Below are 6,527 nucleotides of genomic sequence, written 5' to 3'. Positions count from 1 at the left end.
AAAAATTCTCCCCAGGTCCAACCATTTACAGTTAATTTGCGTCCCTGTCAGAAAATATTTCGAGAGTCGAAACTTAAGAGGAAAAAAAAAAGGAAAGGAACATTTTTATAGTTCGTGCAATTTTCTGCACTAAAATAAATCGTTTTCCCAAAACGATACGAAGAGAAGCCGTCTTGTATCAGACTGTCAAACGATTTTTCTTTCTTTTTTTATTAAAGGAAAATCAGCCATAAATTGGAATTATATATAATTAAACTTTTTTCAAACGAAGAAATTGGGTTTCCATTGGCAAGTCTTGATGAGATTAACAACTCATCATTTATAAAATATCTAATTGTTTGTGGAGATCTTCGGCTGTGTCTCTAGACCTAGATAGAATGCATTATACCAATAAAATGTTATTATTCCATAGTTGAAGCGTAGCACATATAAGACTTAAATATGTGACACGTTTTCTATGTGTCCGCCCACTCAACTAGTTATGCTACGCTCTTTGATCTAGGTCTAAAAGGTCTAAAGACTATATCGATTGTCCCCTCACTTAAAACTCCAAAGAAAAAAAAAATCACAATGAAAAACTCATGGCTCAAATGGAGAACTTTTTCTTTTTTTTTCTTCAGCTTTCCGTGAGCTTTGACCTCTAAGGTTGACTTATTTTCCGGCTCGTGTGTTGGTAAAGCGACTCTTTATCTTTCTTGAAGTGATGGTTAGCGCAACCAATTAGGCTGTGTCGCGTGTATTAACCAAATTCGAGGTTGTGTTATCATGATGGTATTGAGGAGTGTTGATTTAAGTTGAAGGTTTGCCGTTTTCAAGGTTAACGCAGTTGGGTCTTAGCCCAGGTGGGCCGCATGGACCCTGACCCCTCTTAAAGAAAATTACATCTAAAATTTTAAAAAAGTTCACTTGTTTTATACAAAAAATTTGAAAAATGATATTTCGGCATAAACTTTAATTTGACCCCCTCATAAAAATTTTCTGCTCCCCTTCTCTCTCTTAAATTTTAAGATTCTTGTCCAACTCTGCTGCTCTCTCATAATCTATAATTAAGATGAGGAGGTGCGGCCAATTATTTTGCCTTCGGTTTCACCACAGTAATTAGAAAAAGTTTAAAAAACAGATAATCACTCTCTTTTAAACTTTAAGTTTTTGTCTAACTCGGCCGGTTTCTCATATCTATAATTAAGACGATGAGATCCTGTCAATTATTTCGCCTCCAGTTTCACCGCAGTAATTAGAGAAGCATTAAAAAAAATAACACTGATAATCACCTCTCTCTCTTTCTTAAATTTTAAGATTTTGCCCAACTCTTCCGTTTCCTGAGATCTATAATTAAGATGAAGAGATATGGTCAATTATTTTGTCTCCGGTTTAACCACAGTAATTAGATAAACATTTAAAAAACACTTAATCATTAACTGATGTTAAAAAAGATATTTAAGTTTTACATATTGTCCAAAACCAACTTAAACTTTTTGATGGCCAAAGTAAAAGTAAAAATTAATTTATTTATGTTAAATCAACAATTTTGCACCCAGTGAAAATATTATGAGAGATGGTTTCTTCTCCAGTCCTTCATGTGAGAAATGTACTTGATTCATGGAAAACACGAGAAGCATACCCAATTTTGCGAATACACTTAGGTTTCTATTCAATATTAAAAATCACCAACTAATTTTTATATAAACATAAAAGGGAAAGGCCAATGTAATGGAGAAATACATGGATTAGCATGATTTGGTATTATTAAAAAAGAAATCAAGCAATCAAGTGTACGAATTTGGAGTTTTTTAAAGTAATGAACAAATATTTTCGATAAAAAAGCTTTTGAAAATTATGATCTTCCTTGATGATGGAGATTTATTATGAAAAAGGCACGATAATCCTTGAAAGATGATGAAAGTTTTTACTTTATCACGCAAATGAAATGAATTATGTCAGAGATAGGTTGCATTGGGAAACAGGTTTATTATAAATCCTCTTTGCTGTTATCTTGCCATGATCAACATTGAATATGATTACTTTAACATAATTTATCCTTAGTTTCAAATTAAACATGCTATGGACTAATTTGCAAAAACTCCACAACGTAAGGACCATTTTTTCTTTTCTTTTCTTTTAAAAAATATTTTTATATTATTAGTCAATTCATATTCAAATTAGGGCTGAAAAACGAATTGATCCTATTCATGCTCAACTCGAACTTGCTCAAAAAAACACTACTTGAACTCAATGGGTCAAACTCAAGTTTAAATTTATACTCAAAATGTTAAACAAGTCAAAATTAACTCGTAAAACATCGGCCCACTCGACTATTATGTAAAACAAGTGATTATTTAATTTAAACAAATTTATACTCAAAATATTTGACAACCATAGTTAAATTAGTTAAACAAGTTAAATTAGTTAAAAGAAATGAGTTAATCGAGTCGAGCTCGAACTCAACACTATATAGTCAAGTCGAGCTCAGGTCTATTCTACTCAAGTCGAGCTCGAGCTCGACTCAGCATAGTATGCTATGGCTGTGCCATAAATATGGAAACTTTTGTCACCATTTTGAAATTTGAATAGGAACTGGGCCTTAGTTGTAATGTGCCCTAAGGAGTATATCTCAGTGGGTCAGTTTGCTAGATATTTAATTCCTGTGGTTGGTCAAGGACGAAAAGGGTCCCCCATTGACTTTTCAGGTTTATCTTATCAGATTTGTTAGAAAATATTTATTTTTTATGTGCTTTGAAGGAGAGAGAGAAAAATATATTCTTGCCTTGGGCATCTGCCTTTGCTTTGCTTAGAAATCAACTGATATCGTAAAGATGCAACTCCTTGTACATTGATTATATTTATGGCAGACAAAATTGGATCAAGTGGCTTGAGATTTGGATTTGTAGTTCAATAACGTGGATATTCTAAACATGACTTAGTTTTGGATTTGGATTTATATTTAGATTCAGAACTAGGTATATAATAGAAAATGAGAAAGCTACCCAAGGCCGAGCATCAAGGATGACAATGAATTGGACTCTGATCCGATATCCAAACCAAATTGCTTCTTATAGTTTGATATGGGAAAAAAAAATTTAACATCCCTTTAATAAATCAGATCGAACCCGAGCCAAGCCGGTGACTCGGCTCGGCTCACCCTCCTAGCGAGTCAACCTTTGACTCATTCTACTTCATTTTTCAATATTTTATTGCTGTTTATAGTTGATACATGTTAAGGTATAAGTTTTGTTTGTTAGTTTATTAAAGATACAAGTTCAGTTTGTTAAAGTCGAGCAATACTAACTAAATTGGTTGAGTTTTCTTAATGCTTTTTGCATTGAACATGCTAAATTGCAACAATTCATGAAGGATGAACTTAGTTGCGACTTTACGTTAGTTTGAATCATGTAAGTGTCCCGAAAGAAATTAAAAGAAATTAACATAACCCAGTCCGAGTCATTAAGTTGACCCACAGAGTCACGAGTCGAGAACAGCCGAGTCGAGTCCCGAAAGGAACACGCATAAAAAAGATGGAAGCAAGAAACTGAAACCTAACCTCATGGTTTCTTCCAAAGGACGTCATCAATCTCCTCCAGCTCTGTAGATTTTTTTCTTGACCAGTAGAAATAGAAAACAGATTTTCTATATTAATTGGTAGGTTGTCAGGGACAAACTTAAATGCAACTGGTAAGGGATTTGCTAATTTCCGTCACTCAGGTTACCTTTTGAATCAAAGTAGCGACGAAAGAAAGGATTGGGATATATTTTTCCAGCCGTCCGATCCTCCCATGTCCGAAGTTTTGGACATGAGTACTCACCATACCAAAACAATGCCATTAGTGCTCCCAATGGCAATTGTATGCCTTCTATAATTGCATGTTTATAGATATGATGTGAAGAATAAGTTAATGTGAAACATATATTAAATTAATGGTTTTTTTTATAATTTAATCGTATCTAGGTACTAAATAAAACTGAATGTCTCATTAACATCAAAATTTTGATGGTAGGGTTCAAGTCACCTTTTTCCCATAAAAACAGCTTACCAAATTTAGTTTATAAACATATTAACAATGTTTTATTTTATTTAAAATAGTTTTTTAAAAAAATAAAAGGCTTTAATTTTTATCCTCTGACCTAACGGTTTATCATTTATGATTTACCAATTTTTTTATCCTAATGTCTCCCACATGCAGCCCAATGATTGCATCAAGTGGAATGTTTCATGTGTGAGATGTGGATGGCCCGAATAAATAAATAAATAAATAAGTAATATATATATATATATATATATATATATATATATATATATATATTTATTTATTTATTTATTTATTTATTTATTGCAAGTTGAAGTTGGTCTAATATTGCTGCTTTGTATCTAATCTAAAAATTAGTTTAAATTTATTGAAAATTTTAAAAAGTGTTTCATGAATTTGCCTACTTTTTGAGAGATATACATGAAACAATAACATATTGTTAACATTCCCAAAAAGTCTCAACAGTCTCATGAACATATAAAAAATAATAATAATAAGCATATTCATGTAACACTGTCACAAATGTCTTATTAATCTATTTCATTTTTTGAGGCACATTTATGAGATAATAACAATGTGTTACGGTTGTCAAACTACCTTTAAAGAACTGACCCACTATGCAAGTCCCAATTTATTCTGATTTTCGATAGAGTCAACTAGATTGCCATAAGGGCCATAACCTAGAAGCCTAAACTATATACTTGATTAAATCCACATCTTCTTGCATTTGGCACTCCTTCAAACAGTATTCCTTCTCTAAACCTCTTTGTATTTTTTCGTATAAACATCTTCAATCAATAATTAAACAATATCCACTTATCATCATATCTAACTTGGTTATTTGGTCAGGGCTGAAGAAACTATGCCACTGGATCATTATCAAAGTCACCAGATTGTTATCTAATTGACTGCATTTGCTTTGAGGATTCATTCCACTAGTGCACTTTTTAATAGGTTATGAACTAGATTAGAATCATTCTAAACAAATTCACAAGTGATTTAATTTTGTTAATAGAGTCCAAATGAAGATCAAAGTTCTCGAGCGATCAATGCTTATTTTGACGGTCATCCGGTTCTATATTTATAAGGGCAAAGGCCGGGGGCTGGTAGGGGTCATGCCTGCTGCCCCCTCCCAAAAAAAAACAAACCCCTAGTTTTGAAAAATAAAATCTCACGTGCTAAGTTTTCAAAATTGTTGTTTGGCCCCTGTAAAACTTTTCAAAAGTACGCTGACCCTTGTGAACTCTCAGAAATTTTATTTAGCAATTTGGCGGTCCCCGAAGAAAGAAAATTCTGGCTCCGCACCCACATTTATGAAGTGTTCTTTTTTTTTTTCTTTTAGAAAACATGAAAAAAATCATTCTTGCGGCGGCATTAGGTGCCTTTGTAATAGTGCAAGACTTTGAACTAAATAAAGTACTTTTATCAATTTCCAAGAACTTTTCCCCAAAAAAGCATCGCCAAAGCTCCATTTCCGAAAAAAAGTGCAACTTGGATGCTTGGGCCCCTTGAATTTGACTCGGAGGACTTTCCCCCAGCCAACCTCATTTTCAAGGAGTAGTTTATCGAGTTCTTTTTGGATGCGTGTGAATGATACTTCTTTTATGACATTTTGTCTAAGATAGAATATTGGCGTATCTAATTCTTTTTGTCCTATCCAAAATAGGTTAGATAAAAAAAAAAGTGTATACAAAGAAATGAACTACAATTATAAACTTGGTGAAGTGCTTTTTGAGTGAATAGGAAAAGTATTTCATCCTACTGTCAAAGAAAATAGTCGAAGCCTTCACCCTTTCCTTATCCCTTTAAGGTCCTAAACATACTTTTAATGCTTTTGAATTACACTTTCCACTATACTTCAATATTTACAATATGAGCAGAGAGTCCTACTACTATAATTAGGTCTAAGAAATGCTTTATTAAAGAAGAACTCAAACGTCAAATGACTAAAAGTTGCTTTGAAAGGCTAAAATTTTTATATTAATTAAAGAATCTAGAACCCATTTATTAAGGTAAGAACCTACTTGGTTTGGCATGTATCCTCGAATTGATTACATTTAATGGTTCTAAGATTGAAATGTGTTTGGCGAGATCTCATAAGTACACAAACATTAAAATCTTAAAGAGGCGTTTGAATCAAACTCAGAATCATGGAATTTTAATATCAAAACTTTCATTTTCTTAAGAATCAAAATTATTAAACAAAAAAAGTATTTTTTTTCCTACGACGAATTATGGTTCTGAAATTTTCGTTCTGGAATCAAAATTCTAAACCATCAAACGCCCCCTAAAGGTGCAATTGATGGTAACTCTAGGATTTTCAGGCAGACCTGGCTTCCGGTCGGTCTCCAGAAAAATTCATCCGTTTTACATGCCGCTGCAAATCTAGGGAAACCCATGTGATCTAAGATATAACTTATTCTGCGTTTGATTGACCTTGAGGCAAACACGCCCTCATGCAAACGCAAAACATGGGCAGCTTAGATAACTTATATTCTTGGCAAA

Source organism: Nymphaea colorata, chromosome 4, assembly GCF_008831285.2.
Source record: "Nymphaea colorata isolate Beijing-Zhang1983 chromosome 4, ASM883128v2, whole genome shotgun sequence".
Lineage (NCBI taxonomy): Eukaryota > Viridiplantae > Streptophyta > Magnoliopsida > Nymphaeales > Nymphaeaceae > Nymphaea > Nymphaea colorata.
This window is presented reverse-complemented; position numbering follows the sequence as displayed.